Genomic DNA, 16,907 nt, shown 5'->3' with positions numbered 1-16,907 from the left:
GTATAGAACTCCTAGAGTGAAGATGTCACTCAGAGAGAAGTTTGCCATTGTCCCCACCACCAGCTCCAGAGCCCTGGCTGAAATTTTTCCAGGGGGAAGAAGCAGACTGACCATAAAAATTTTTTTAGTTTCTTCCCAAAGGAACTAAGTCTATTTGACAGGCCTAAGAGTGCTCTTAAGAACAGTGTGTAGAAGTCCTGGGTTTGATTCCCGGCCAGGGCACACAGGAGAAGCGCCCATCTGCTTCTCCACCCTTCCCCCTGTCCTTCCTCTCTATCTCTCTCTTCCCCTCTCACAGCCAGGGCTCCATTGGAGCAAAGTTGACCCAGGCACTGAGGATGGCACCATGGCCTCCACCTCAGGCACTAGAATGGCTCTGGCCACAATGGAACAATGCCCCAGATGGGCAGAGCATTGCCCCCTGGTGGGCATGCTGGGTGGATCCTGGTCGGGTACATGCGGGAGTCTGTCTGTCTCTGCCTCCCTGCTGCTCACTTCAGAAAAATACAAAAATAGAACAGTGTAGAGACTGCGGAGAAAGTACATTAAGAGAAAGATACAAGGAACAGGCTAAACTGTAGGCAAGCTCATTTGTAGGAGAGAATCAGGCAGTAAGATATCTGGGAGAAGCCCTCCTAAGATTAGAACTAATATCAAACACGGGCCTCAAGAAACTGTAGTTTGTAGAGCAATTTATGGCACAGGGCATTGTTGAAAACAAAATTGAAGAATCAGCCTGTAATTAGTCAGTTTAACAGCTGGGTAAAGTCAGGGGAAAAGGAAGAGACTCCTCCCAAACCTCTGTCATCCCAGAGTAATGGTGGGAATATCACAAGCTGAACCTCCCTGAGGAGCAACATTAGATTTAGCACTGAAAGGAGAAAGACTTCACTAAAACAATCCAGCCAGTCACTAAACAAATAAGCAAATAGCAATAACAAACCCTGGGTAGGGGAGATCAGTACTCAGAGTTATTACAATATATTGTTTAAAATGTATAAAGTTCCAACAAAATAGTCATGAGACATGAAAAAATAAAAACAGAAGGCAAATGTAAACATAACTATATAAATAACAATAAATGTGAATGCATTAAACAATATAGTTAAAAGGTATATATGCTGGACAAAAACTACATGGATGGCCAAAGGTGGAAAAGTTATAGGAAATATAAGCAAAAGTAGACTATAAGATAAAAACTTATTAAAGTTCATTTTATAATAAAAGGAACAAACCCTCAGAAAGATAAATATAAACAGTCAGCCCCAAATCCATATAACAATAAAGTGACAGAAGTGAATAAATAGTAAATAATGCTTGGGGACTCAATATCCTACTTTCAATGGGTACAATAACTAGGAAGAAACACAAAGATATAAAATGCTTAAACAACACTATGGTTCTACTAAATCTAACATACGACTATCTAATAACATAAAAATACAATTTTTTTTTTTGTATTTTTCTGAAGCTGCAAACGGGGAGGCAGTCACATAGACTCCCGCATGCGCCTGACCGGGATCCACCCGGCATGTCCACCAGGGTGCGATGCTCTGCCCATCTAGAGCGTTGCTCTGTTGCAACCAGGGCCATTCTAGCACCTGAGGCAGAGGCCATGGAGCCATCCTCAGCGCCTGGGCCAACTTTGCTCCAATGGAGCCTTGGCTGTGGGAGGGGAAGAGAGAGACAGAGAGGAAGGAGAGGAGGAGGGGTGGAGAAGCAGATGGGCACTTCTCCTGTGTGCCCTGGCCGGGAATTGAACCCAGGACTCCTGCACGCCAGGCCGACACTCTACCACTGAGCCAACCGGCCAGGGCAAAAATACCCATTTTTAAGTGCACACGGGATATTCTCCAGAATATTCTCTATGCAAAACCATAAAAGAAGTTTTGATAAATTTAAGAGGATTGAAATCAGGCAGAGTATGTTCTCCCACTATAGAGGAATGAAATTGGAAAGCAATACCTGGAGGAAATTGGAATATTTACATTTATGTGGAATTTAAACTATACTCTCTTAATAACCAATAGCTCCAAAAAGAAATCATAAGGGAAATTAGGAAATACATTGAGATGAATAAAAATAAAATAACACTTAAATTTATGAGATGAGTAAAGGCAGTGCTCAAAGATAAATTTATAGGTATAATACCTATATAAAAAAAGCAAGAAATCTCTCAATTCAATAACTTAACCTCTAACTTAGGAAATTAGAAAAAAGAACAGCAAAATAAACCCAAAGCAAGCAGAAAGGAGGGAATAAAAAATAGAGTGGAAATAGAGGATAGAAAAACAATCGAGTATGTTAATGAAACCAGAAATTGAAACTATGAGAATATCAACACAATTGACAAACCTTTAAAGCTAAGGATACAAGTTAGATTTCTGTTTTCTTCCCCCTCAAAAATATTTGCCTGATATATTTAGGTCCTGTAATAAATAAGACATAGGCCACCCTCAAGAAGCTCATACTATTTAAGAAGATAAGATATGTACAGTGCAATATGATATAAACTAAAAATTCTTGGTGTTATGGGAACACCTTACCCAAGAAGCATGGGAGAAATCAAGTAAAACGGCTATAGAGAGAGGGGAGAAAGTACAAAGGCTCTTCTATTAAGAGATCACATGTGAGAAAATGCAAGTTCTTCAGTATTCCTCAAGTACTGTGGCAGCGAGGAAAGGGGAATGTAGTATGACAGAAGGATGAGCCTGGACAATATGCATAGACCAGATTTTGAAAGACGTTGGAAGATATTGAACTCTGTCCTGTAGTCAATAGCTAATTTTTGCTTAAGCAAAATAATGGCATGATAAGAATTTAGAAAGATTACTCACTATAGTATGGAGGCTGGATTGGGTGGTGGGGAAGGGATGATTCTAGAAGATAGAGAAACCAGTTAAAAGGCTGTCGCCATATTCTAAACAAGAGATGAGAGTTATTTATCTTTGCTAGAACAGTGTCATTGAAGCTAAAGAAAATTATATGGATCCAGAGATGTAGAAACAGTCAGACTTGGTGATTTGTTGAATGTGAAAGCTTGGATAGAGGGAGTCCCAGTGAATGACGGTCTAGTTTCTGACTTACACAGCTTGGATAGAGAACACAGAATAAAGATGTAGTTCAGAGTATAAAAGCAGGGTGACAAATTTAGATTTTTATTCCCTGGCCAGTTGGCTTAGTTGTAGATCTTTGGCCCAGCATGTGGAAGTCCCAGGTTCAATTCCCAGTCAGAGAACTCAGGAGAAGTGACCACCTGCTTCTCTACCCCACTCTCTCTTTCTTCTCTACCCCTGCTGCTCTCCCCCTTCTCTCTCTTTCTTCTCTCATTCTCTCTTCTCCTCCTGTAGCCATAGCTCTATTGGTTTGGGCATTGCCCTCAGACTCTAAAGATGGTTCTGTGGAGCCTCTGTCTCAGGTGTTAAAAATAGCTTCTTTGCAAGCATGGCCCTAGATGGGCAGAGCATCTGCTCCAGGCAGGGTTGCTGAGTGGATCCCAATTGGGGCATATGTGGGAGTCTGTCTATCTCCCTTCCTCTTACTTGGAAAAGAAGAAAAGGATTTTTTTACATGTTGAATATAAGGAAACTTATGGAATGTTCAAGTAGAGCAGGTGGTTGAATATATAGGTTTTATCTAGGAAGGAAACAAAGTGTTTGGGGGTCTTCAATGTATAAGTGGTAGCTGGAATCACAGAAACATCAGATTGATAATAGGTTAGTGGGTTTAAAAGCAAAGGATTAAAGCGAAAATCCCAAGGAACATAAACAGTTAAGGAATAGGTGTTATAAGAACTTACAAAGGAAACTAAGAGAGAGTCAAAGGTTGATAGAAGGTAAAATGCTGACAAAGACAGAAATATCTATTATATTTGGCTTTATGAATCTCTTATCTGATCTTTGTGACAGCAATTTTAGATAAAAGGTGAGCACAGCCCTGGCCGGTTGGCTCAGCGGTAGAGCGTCGGCCTAGCGTGCAGAGGACCCGGGTTCGATTCCCAGCCAGGGCACACAGGAGAAGCGCCCATTTGCTTCTCCACCCCTCCGCCGCGCTTTCCTCTCTGTCTCTCTCTTCCCATCCCGCAGCCGAGGCTCCATTGGAGCAAGGATGGCCTGGGCGCTGGGGATGGCTCTGTGGCCTCTGCCTCAGGCGCTAGAGTGGCGCTGGTCGCAACATGGCGACGCCCCGGAGGGGCAGAGCATCGCCCCCTGGTGGGCAGAGCGTCGCCCCCTGGTGGGCGTGCCGGGTGGATCCCGGTCGGGCGCATGTGGGAGTCTGACTGTCTCTCCCTGTTTCCAGCTTCAGAAAAATGAAAAGAAAAAAAAAAAAAAAAAAGGTGAGCACAGAAAGCCAGGTTCCAGGGAATTGAAGAAACAATGTTAAAATAATTTACAGTAATATAGTGGAGTAGATATATTGAGAGACTTTCTCATAATACATCAATTATATCTTGAATAAAACAAATATTTAGTGTACTGCTGGACTTAGAAAATAGGACAAAATTTTGAGACACCCTCCTGAAACCAGAGCATATGGTAAAAAGTAAGCAGAAAGATGGCTTAAATATGAGGGAATATGTCACTATCAATACTGAAGTGGATCAGGAGACTAACTGCATTAGCATCAAGCATGGGAACTGAATTTAAGGCTGTAGACATTAAGTCCTACCCAAAAAGGAGCTAATGTGGTCCCAGGTTAATAATGAACTCGAGAACACACGGGGAAATAAGCAAATCTGGAGGAAAGTGTTTTTGATTAAATTGGGGTGACATTTGTTAATAAAATTATATAGGTTTCAAGTGCATATTCTATCATGCATAATCTGTATATTGCATTGTGTGCCCACCACCCAAAGTCAAATCTTTCCTCATCATATATTTGTCCCCCTTTACTGTTAGCACCCCCACTCTCTTCCCTCTGGTGACCACCCTACTGTTGTCTGTGTCTATGAGTTTTTGTTTCTTTTGTTTGTTCATTTGTTGCTTTCAGTTTTATATCCCACATATGAGTGAAATCATCTGGTTCTTGACTTTTTTTTACTTAATTCACTTAGCATGATACTCTCAAGGTCCATCCATGTTGTCATAAATGGTGATATGTCATCATTTCTTTTTTTATTTATTATTTTTAAAGACTTTAATATTTTTTCAGAGAGGAGAGAGAGAGAGAGGAAGAGAGAAAGAGCGAGCGAGAGAGAAAGAGATGGGGAGGAGCAGGAAGCATCAACTCCCATATGTGCCTTGACCAGGCAAGCGCAGGGTTTCAAACCGGTGACCTCAGTGTTCCTGGTCGACACTTTATCCCACTACGCCACCACAGGTCAGGCATGTCATCATTTCTCATGGCTGAGTAGTATTCCATTGTATATATGTGCCACATCCTCTTTATCCAATCCTCTATCAAGAAATACCTTGGTGTTTCCATGTCTTGGCCACTGGGAATCATACTGGGATGAACATGGGGGTGTATGTGTCTTTACCTACCAATGTTTTTGAGTTTTAGGGGTAGATACCCAGTAGAGGGATTTCTGGGTTGTATGGCAATTCTTTTTTTATTTTTTATTTTTATTTTTTTGTATTTTTTCTGAAGCTGGAAACGGGGAGAGACAGTCAGACAGACTCCCGCATGCGCCCGACCGGGATCCACCCGGCACGCCCACCAGGGGCGACGCTCTGCCCACCAGGGGGCGATGCTCTGCCCCTCCGGGGCGTCGCTCTGCCATGACCAGAGCCACTCTAGCGCCTGGGGCAGAGGCCAAGGAGCCATCCCCAGCGCCCGGGCCATCTTTGCTCCAATGGAGCCTTGGCTGCTGGAGGGGAAGAGAGAGACAGAGAGGAAGGAGGGGGTGGGGGTGGAGAAGCAAATGGGAGCTTCTCCTATGTGCCCTGGCCGGGAATCAAACCCCGGTCCCCGCATGCCAGGCCGACGCTCTACCGCTGAGCCAACTGGCCAGGGCCTGTATGGCAATTCTTAATTTTTGAGGAACTACCACACTTTCTTCCATAATGGTTGTACCGGTTTACATTCTCACCAGCAGTGAATGAGGGTTCCTTTTTCTCCACAAACTTTCCAACACTAATACATGTCGATAATAGCCATTCTAATATGTATGAAGTGGTATCACATTGTAGTTTTGGTTTGCATTTCCCTAATAGCTAGTGAAGATGAGCATCTTTTCATGTATCTGTTGGCTATTTGTATGCCCTCTTGGGAGAAGTGTCTGTGCATGTCCTCTGCCTATTTTTCTTTGTTTGTATTTTAAATTTAAACTCCTTGGATTCCCATAAATGAAGAACAATAGAATATGAGCTAAGAATAAAAAGCCACAAGTGTACAAGGAGAAAACCCTTATGAATGACAATAGATAAAAAACAAACAACAGATTTACATTCTGTAACATTTCCTTCAGTTGTTGGAATAGTCAGATAAAGATGATAAAATACCTGTGTATGAACTGTTTTATGATATACAAAGTGAGATCCAAAAATGAGAAAACAACAAAATTATATATAAAATCTCCAGAAAAATTTGTGAAAGAACCAAATGGAACATATAAATTGAAAAAATTAATTGCTAAAAAATAAATGTATGTGCTAAACAGCACAACATTGCTAAATAGATAGAAGTGAAGTCTTAGCAAACTAGATCATTCTAATAAAATTACATATAATGCAACAGAGAAAGGAAAACAAAAATTTGAAAAAATTTATAGACCTTGATGAGCAAATATTAAGCTTTACTATATTATTCCAGAAGAAAAGATTAAAGAAAGTAATAGAGAGGTAATATTTGAAAAGATAATGACTAAAAATTTTCTAAACCTCATAAAATAGGTATGCATAAATACTGGAAGCAAAAAAAAAAAAAGGCAGGATAAATAGAAATGTGGTTCTGGTTCAAAATGGCAGAGTAAGAGGTTCTTGAACTAACCTCTTCCTATGAAAACAACAAATCTACAGCCACATATGGAACAGTGTCCTCTGGGTGGGTGGGGGGACACCATGAAGTCCTACATAAAAGAAGGTAATAGGCTGGGACATAATCTCATCATAAATTCCACCCATGGCACGGTTGGAGGGAACTAAAAAAACTGGAACTTCTCCCTAAGAAGTGAAGGGTTTAAAGCACACACTGGTTACACCCAGCTTTGAAGACTTGCACCTGAGAAACAAGTCACCAAAACATTTAGCTTTAAAAACCAATAAGGTTTATGTTCTTGAGACCCAAAAGACTCTAGAGATCTGGGAAATGGCCCTTAAAGGGCTCACACACTCAGACTCACCCACCCCAAAGCCCAATGTGGAAGCAGTGAGTCAAGGACCACCTAAATTTTGTGTGGAAGAGGCTCATTTCCTTGTCTTAATTGATTGAGGGGAAAACATCTAATTTGACACAATTTGGGGGCCTTGCTGGTATGCTTTGCACGAAAAAGACTGGTAGGCACCATCTTGGCACTTTTCCTTTGGCTTACTCCAGCTACTGGACACCATCTTTTTTCTCTTCCTCTCCTGCACTTTAGGATGCAAGTAACTCCCAAAGGGGAGCTTTTACACAGATCTGGTGCTCCAGTTTTTGTAGCTGCTGCCTGGGAACAGCTCTACATTGCCTGGCTTTAGTGTCCAGTGGGGCTTTCACTGTTTGGTCCCACAGTGCTGTAAATGACAGATACAGAGTTTATAAATGGTTACCACCTTCAGGGCACAGAAAAGGTCATATATCAAGGAGCTCAGTCTTCTCTTGCAAGAAGCCTATTAACTTCATAACTTAAGCTATGAGGACTGATTATAAACTTCCCCAGAGATCTCAGAGGGTTGATGCCATCCTTTTTCTTTCCCTCTGTTGTGCTACAGAATGCCAGGACCTCCCATGAAAAACTTTTACACATGTCTGGTGCCCCTGTTTTTAGTTTTGCACTGTGATTTTGTAACTATTGCCCAGAGAATGCCCCTGACTCACCTGGATCTGGTAGCCAACAGGAGTGTCTTGTGTTCCTGGGTCCCATGGAACTGTAGCAATCATAAAAATATATAGTTCTTTGCAGAATACCCATATGATGTTGAATAAAAGTGACCTGAGTGGGAATCTTCATGTTGTTTGTGATGTTAGGTAAGGACATTGCACAGACAACAAAGTGAAATACACCTTCAGTCTTTTTGTGAAAGAGACTTGTTTGTTGTAGCTCTGGCCTCGGGAGGAAGCTTCAAGTCTGGCTCATGTCCAGACATCTATGAATGTACTCTCAGGTAATGTAGGCTAGTGTGTTCCATCTTTATACTCCCCTCCCTGCCTCACTACAGCTCACTGGTATGTCCAAGACACGGGTTTATACACTCATCTGGACCCCAAATTTTTGCAACTGCTACCACCTAGGGGACACTTCTAGATTGCTTAACACTGGTGGTCGGTAGGGCTGATACCTGCATCCCATAAGACTGTATATGTTTGCATATATTGTAAGTAGCTGTCTGATGATCTGGATTCCTATCACCTTAAATCAAGGGGCTGATTTAGATCCTCCCCTTTGGGACACTTAACAGATCATGGCACACTCAACTACTGGAAACCATTAAAAATAAAATAGGCTGCTTGAACAATTATAAAGGTTTGAGTGACAACCTAGAGCTAAGATATAGTTAAAAATAAAGTTCATCACTTGAAGTAATTTTATTAAGCCAGTATTACCCCAATACCAAAACCAGAAAAGGATGTCACACACACAAAAAGAAAACACAAGGAAATATCTCTGATAAACATATATGCAAAAATACTCAACACAATATTAGAAAACCATATTTAAAAATATGTTAAAAAGATCATTCAACACGACCAAGTTGGACTCATTCTAGGGACATAAAGATGGTTCAACATCTGAAAATCAGTCCATGTGATATTCCACATTAACAAAATGAAAGATAAAAATCATATGATCATCTCAATAGGTGCAGTAAAAACATTTTTCAGCATTTAACATCCACTTATGATAAAATCTCAACTTAGTGGGTACAGAGGGAACATACAACATAATAAAGGCCATATATGACAAGCCCACAGCTAACATACTGGATGGTGAGAAGCTAAAAGCTTTTTCTTTAACATCAGAAACAACATGAAGATTCCCACTCAGGTCACTTTTATTCAACATCATATTGGAAGTCCTAGCTAGAGCAATTAGTCAGGAAAAAGAAATAAAAGGTGTCCAAATCAGAAAGGAAAGTGTGAAAATGTCACTATTTATAGATGGCATGATACTGTATATAGAAAACCATAAATGTTTCACAAAAAATACTTTTGGAACTAAAACAAACTTACTAAAGTTGCAGGATATAAAGTCAATATACAAAAATCTATTGGGTCTCTATATACCAATAATAAACTATCAGGGAAAAAAAAGACAACAACTCCATTTCCAATTGCTTCAAAAAGAATAAAATAACTAGCAATAAATTTGACCCAGGAGGTAGAACAACTGTACATGGAAAACTATAAGATACAATGTATTGATGAAAAAATTTAAGAAGACACAAATAAATGCAAAGGTATTTCATGCTCATGGATTGGAAGAATTAATATTCTACCTTAAGCCATCTACAGTTTTGATGCAATTACTATAAAAATCCCAATGGCATATTTTATAAAAATGGAACAAATAATATAAAACTGGTATGAAACCAAAATATACTGTAAACAGCCAAAGCAATTATGAGAAAGAACAAAAAAGTTGGAAGTACCATGCTTCCTGATTTCAAACTATATTACAAAATTATAAGAATCAGAGTTGTATGATAGTGGCATAAATACAGTCACATAGATCAATAGAACAAAATAGAGAGCCCAGAAATAAACACACACACACACACACACACACACACACACACACACAGATAGACAATCAATTTATGACACAGGAGTTAACAGTATACAAAGGGGAAAGGACTGTTTCAATAAATGGTGTTGGGAAAACTGGACAGCCACATGCAAAAGAAAGAATGTGGACCACTATTTTACACTGTATACAAAATTAACTCAAAAATGGATTAAAAGATCCAAAATGGCAGAATAGGTACATTTTACACTCATCTCCTCCCAGGACCCAAGTAGAGTTACAACTAATTTAAGAAAAATCGTCCTGAAAAACCAACTGAAGACTAAATGAAGAGGCGTCCATAACCAAGGATTCACAGAAGATGCCACGTTGAGACTGGTAGGAAAGGTGGAGACGTAAAAAAGGCTGGCCCCACTCCTACTAGCTGTGGCTGTCGTTCCATAGGGATATCTCAGCTGTGAGGAGGGGTTCTACCTGAGAAGTGTGGGTCCTGAACCCCAAGCTGGACTCTCTAGCCCAGAGCACAAGACCTGGGAAGATGCACCCACATAACACCTGGCTTTGAAAAGCAGTGAGGTTTCTGTCTGTTTGAAAGAGACAGGAGACTGCAGACACACAGGCTCCCTCTTAAAGGGCTAATGCACAAAATCTCATTCTCAGCATTTTACCCTGAACTCCGGCAGAGGGATGGCTGAGAGAGTAGAGTCGTGTGGAAATACTGGGGTGTGTGGCTCTGAGGAGACAACTGAAGGAACAGCCCCCGAGATCCCTTTTGCAAAATTACCCATTGAATTGGGGCCAGCTATTCTCCTGTCTCTACCTTTCCTACCAGTATTGATGGTGGTTCCTTTTGTGAATCTTTGGTTATAAGACTCCTCTTCAGATAGTCTCCAGTTGGTTATTCAGGATTACTGATCTTTAGTTGTAATTCCAGTTTAGTCCTGGGAGGAAGTGAGTATAGCTTTCACCTACTCCACCCCCATTTGGTCTCTCTGGATTTTCTTTATTTGAAATTTTATGAAGACAATTAAAAAATTTCAGAGCATACCTTAAACTTTCTGTTGAGTGAGAATTAGTTACAATTTATTTTAACTAGATGAAATAGGTATAATTTTAATCACTAGTCATATACTGAGTGCAGTTCTGTGCTGCTCCCCTACTCAACTTCAGCTGAGCAGCAGACTAAGCAGCCAGAGAGAACCAGAGGCAGCCTACGTTACTCGGCCCCCAAGCCACAAAGTACAGCACCAACTGCCAGAGAGACTGCCACTTTTCTTCCTCCTATCATAGTCTCCTCACACCACTGCCTTCTCGGAACTTTACCTACTTGCTCCCCTTGTAGCAGAAATAACCATTCCCTCCTCCTGGAACGAGGGGCATGTGACATTCGAATAAAAGCCATAAAATACATTAATGGGCTTTAGAAATAACTTCAAAGGAACTAGTCCAGTAAACAGATGAGCCCAGACTCCCAGGATGGCTAGGAGCTGAGGAGTCCTTGAGATAGAGAAGTCGTTAGACTCCCAGAATGGCTAGGAGCTGAGGAGTCCTTGAGATAAGGAAGTCACAAGAACTCCTAAGACAGTAAATGTAACCACATCCTAGGGGATAGATAGGGATATTTCCAGCTGGGGCTTTCAACTGTATGACTGGTTACTAAGGCACGTGACTAGAATTTAATTTGGGGAAGCCAATTGCTAAACGCCAAATTTGCTTCTGTATGAACTGCTTGCTTGCTATACTATAAAAACCCCTAGACTGTAGGCGCTCGGTGTGGCTCTTGTGACTACCACTTGAGTTCACCCCTGTGCAGGTTTGTTTTGTTTTGCTTTGTTTTCTTTTTCTCTTGGCCATAAAACTTTGTCTGAAACTCTCCAAACATCTCCAGTGTTTGTTTTACCCGGCGAGTGCAACAGGGCACATGCCTTCAACATATCGCAAAAAGCATTCTAGCTGCATAACTATTCTTACAAAAACGTCTTTTGATCCTAATTGTCCCTTAATTTTTTACTCCCAACTATACTTTCTTTATTCACTGTGCACACTTGGGGAGTTCTGTCACCTGCCTTCAGTTTAGTTTGCTCATATTCAAGTCCCTGTTCAGGTGCCACTTGCTGCAAAACAGTGTGGCTCTTAATTCTGGATTTTGAGTGAGAACGGTGCAGAATTAAGAAAACAGACTTATTAAGAGAAAAGGATGGGATTGGGAGGACTCTTCAATGCTGATGGCAATATCCGAGTGCCCCATAGCCCCAGTTTGCTTTATTATATAGCCATATGCAAATCAAGGAAGTCCTTGATACAAAGTTACACATCTGAGGCTAAAACAGGAACTCTCCCAAGGCATAAACAGGAATCCCCCTACCATGCATAAGTGAAATCAACCAACATCTATCTGAACAAACAAAGAGTGAGAGGAAGGGCATGTAAATTGCTTTCAGCAACTTAAGCAAGCAAGTGAAGTGGGTGCAAATACTCAGCATCATAGCTAATATGGAGGTGGAGTGGGGAAAACTTAGCCTTTTGCTAAGCCTCGAATTTACAAAGGTTTTTTGCCACTTGCAGTCTACAACAGTTCTGAAATGGGCTTCCAGTTCCTTCTCAACAAGGATCTGATAAAAATTGAAGCTTATATAACAAAGAGAATAATGCATGTCTGGTCCAGTCTGGAATCTTTTTACCCTGATATTCCTGAACCATTTACATGTACTAATTTCTTATTTCTCAAATATTTGTGTTAGACTTGTTTAGATAATTTGCAAATTATTTTCAGAATACTTAGTGATTCCTAAAAGTTTAAGCACATATTTTTGAATCATTTGGTTTTCTCAAGACATTTGTTTCTTTCAATACCCTATGCAAAATCTTTGTTACTTCCATTTCTTGTTAATCAAGGATACAGCTCATGTCTTCTTTGGTTCTGAGAATCTCTAACGTGAGTAACTTTTCCTAAGTTCCTCTCACCATTCTTTTGTCTCTGCTGTTAAAATGCTGTGGGGATGGAGAATCTAGAGTCAAGTGGGATTGCTATATCTTTCATTTATTCTTCCTCATTGGGTGGGAAGTATCACTATCTGATGGAATCCATATTAGATATGTATTCCCTCCACCCACTGTATTGAGCAGTACCATGACTAGCTGCAAAGCACAATTAAATATGCTCTGGCTGCATCAGCAAATCCAATTCTTTATGCTGATATATATCTTTATGCTGCATCAAGCCTATTCTTCAGAGTGTAGTAACATCTAAGCCTCAGCATAAGCTTCTTTTCTTTAACCATTAGGCTTCTGTCAACAAATAAATTTTCTAAAAAGGAAACAAACCAAAGAATTCACCTAATGTGCCTAAGGCCTTTGATTTTAAACTTAGCTCAGAAAATATGGGTCAAGGAGCCACTAAGATTAGGCAAATTTTAATCAGAACTGGGTTCTGGACCTGAGATTCTGGGCTATTGTGTTCTTTTGAAGTCTGTGTGAAACTATTTTGTCTAAGAAAGGTCATCCTGGTAGAAGGCAGTGGGACCACTGGGAAAAAGACAAGTCGGCTATATAACCATATATGTATACATTGTTCTAGCCACTGTACAAAGTAGATATATTGATAAACAGAGTTTTATATATTTCAAAGACTACATATGGCTTTTGTTTATACAACGGTTTTCTTTAAGAAAATACTCTACTCCTTTCTTTCATTTTTGCAATTACCAAAAGACCACAAAATCTTTCTAGACATACAGCCATATGAGTGACTGTTTTCCATTCATTTAGGATCTGTTTTTATGATGTTTCAAATTTGAGTTTTATAAACTTTTTTTAAAAAAAGAAAAGAATTGTAAGCCAGAATAATGATTATATCTGTTTAATTTCTTATATGTTCACATCCTCCTGTCATATGCTCTGGGAATTCTTTCAGACGGGGGAAATTGTTTAAGCTTTTATATATTTTGTTTCAACAAATTTAATTACCCTACAGATATTCGGACAATGTAAGAGATCCAGTTATCACAATATTTGATTGGAAGATAACATAAATATATGTACAGAGCTGAGAGGTATGATTGACATTTTATCACCAAGTGAAAACTTCACTTTTATTTGGAGCTAATTACATTCTTTAAGGTTGTATAAGGTATTGACTCTTTGAAAGAAAGGTTTCATTGAGGGAAATATAATGAAATCAATTTGCTCAGTTAGAAGAAATAGACTTACTAGTGGATTCTCTAGAAAATGAGCAGACAAGAGTGAGTAAATCATTGTCAAGTTTCCTTTTTTTTTGACAGAGACAGAGAGAGAGTCAGAGAGAGGGACAGATAGGGACAGACAGACAGGAAGGGAGACAGATGAGAAGCATCAATTCTTCATTGTGGCACCTTAGTTGTTCATTGATTGCTTTCTCATATGTGCCTTGACCAAGGGGCTACAGCAGACCAAGTGACCCCTTGCTCAAGCCAGCGACCTTGGGCTTCAGGCCAGAGAGCTTTGGGCTCAAGCCAGCAACCATGGGGTCATGTCTATGATCCCATGCTCAAGCTGGCATCCCTGTGCTCAAGCTGGTGAACCTCCACTCAAGCCGGATGAGACCGCGCTCAAGCTGGTGACCTTGGGGTTTCAAACCTGGGTTTTCTGCATTCCAGTCTGATGCTCTGTCCACTGTGCCACTGCCTGGTCAGGTTCAAGTTTCATTTCTTAATTAAACTTATATTCACTCCAGATTATGAAGTAGTTCTGGAACTTATAGGAAAAAGAAATATTAATAACACATTTTGAAAAATTGAAATAGTTTTGTCTGTTTCTCTAGCATCTCTGGGTATATAATTAGTTTGGTTTTTAATGTCTCTCTTTTGAGGCATTGTGAGATTGTTCTCCCATTCTCTCCTCGCTTTATTTTTTAAAGACTCTATTCATTTTAATGAAGAGAGAGAGAGAGAGAAAGAAAAAGAGAAGGAGGGTCGAACAGGTAGCATCAACTTCTATATAGTACCTTGACCAGGCAAACCCAGGGTTTTGAACGAGTGACCTCAACTTCCCAGGTCAACACTTTATCCACTGTGACACCACTGGTCAGGCGTCTTCCTCACTTTAAAAAGGAGAAAGTTGGGGCCCTGGCCGGTTGGCTCAGTGGTAGAGCATCGGCCTGGTGTGCAGGAGTCCTGGGTTCAATTCCCGGCCAGGGCACACAGGAGAAGCACCCATCTGCTTCTCCACCCCTCCCCCTCTCCTTCCTCACTGTCTCTCTCTTCCCCTCCCGCAGCCGAGGCTCCATTCCATTGGAGCGAAGATGGCCCGGGCGCTGAGGATGGCTCTGTGGCCTCTGCCTCAGGCGCTAGAATGGCTCTGGATGCAACAGAGTGATGCCCCAGAGGGGCAGAGCATCTCCCCCTGGTGGGCATGCCAGGTGGATCCCGGTCGGGCGCATGTGGGAGTCTGTCTGACTACCTCCCCGTTTCCAGCTTCGGAAAAATGCAAAAAAAAAAAAAAAAGAAAGAAAAAAAGAAAAAAGGAGAAATTTGGCATGGCATCATGTGGCAATGTTGAACTTTATCTAAGGTCTATGCTCCCAGAAAGCAGGGACAGTTAAGAAGTACTCCTACCCTTTTGTGTTCTAAACAGCTAATGACAAAGGATTACTCTGTGCTGCTGTTTTCTGAGATCTCCCTCAACCCTTCAGATAAGCCTCACTGTCCACTCCCTTCATGACTCCTTTGTCTAACTGCCTCTGTTAATCTCAGGATGCCCTTTCTTTTCTTTGATATGTTTTTTCTATTGCAAGAGCCTGAATAATATTATGTCTTGTACAGTGCATAGTGTCTTTGACAGTTTGGTGCCATAACTCAAATGGATCCCTGTTTATTCCACTCTGGTAATTACGCATCTCAGAGCTCTTTGTGCTCTAATTCTGGCTGGTAATTGGGGTATCCAATGGTGTGTCCAATTCTTGGTTCTCAGTTACAGATTATTCTCCACTGGTAACTCAATAAGGATTTGATTTTTTTTTATAAATTTGGGGGGGTTATTATTTATTTATGATGAGAAAGAGATAGAGACAGGGAGACAGAGAGAGGAGACATGAGAAGCATCAACTCATAGTTGTGGCACATTAGCTGTTCATTGATTGCTTCTCATACGTCCTTTGACTTGGGGGGGGCTCCAGCTAACCCAGTGACCCCTTGCTCAAGCTAGTGACCTTGGGCTTTAAGCCAGCAACCTTTGAATCATGTCAATGATCCTGGTCTCAAGCCAGCAACACTGCACCCAAACTGGCAAGCCTGCACTCTACCTGGCAACCTTGGGGTTTTGAACCTGGAACCTCAGCTTTCCAGGTCAACACTCTATCCGCTACACCACTGCTGGTCAAACATCACTCACTTGCCCTGGCCAGTTGGCTCAGTGGTAGAGCATCAGCCTGGTGTGTGGAAGTCCCAGTTTTGATTCCCAGTCAGAGCACACAGAAGTACCCATCTGCTTCTCCACCCTTCTCCCTCTCTTCCCTCTCTGTCTCTCTCTTCCTCTCTTGCAACCAAGGCTCCATTGGAGCAAAGTTGGCCCAGGTGCTGAAGATGGCTCCATGGTCTCTGTCTCAGGTGCTAGAATGGCTCTGGCCACTGTGGAGCAATGCCCCTGGTGGGCAGAGCATTGCCCCCTGGTGGGCATGCCGAGTGGATCCCAGTTGGGTGCATGTGAAAGTCTGTCTGACTGCCTCCCTACTTCTAACTTCAGAAAAATACAAAAAAAACCCCACAAACAAACCCAAAAAAACTCCACCAAAAACATCACTCACTTCATTTTTGATGCCAGTTACTTTTGGATTTATTTGTCTGACCATTCATAGATCTCTGTAAATGAATTAATGGTTCATAGTAATCTTGTTTCTGTTAAGTGAAAGATGACAGGGGATGTAGTTTGTTAGTCTTTTTCATTTTTTCTATTTATCTATTTTGAGCTCAAATCAGTTAGACACTTACCCACTGAGAAGGGAATGGCTTTTGGTGAGGATTGGTAAAATTTTTAATGTCATGTTTACTCTTGACCCAGGGCTCAAATGGAGTTGAAGTTCTATAATTTTTATCTTTGTGTGTTTTTGTTT

Source organism: Saccopteryx leptura, chromosome X (genome assembly GCF_036850995.1).
Source record: "Saccopteryx leptura isolate mSacLep1 chromosome X, mSacLep1_pri_phased_curated, whole genome shotgun sequence".
Classification (NCBI taxonomy): Eukaryota; Metazoa; Chordata; class Mammalia; order Chiroptera; family Emballonuridae; genus Saccopteryx; species Saccopteryx leptura.
Note: the sequence above shows the minus strand (reverse complement) of the source record.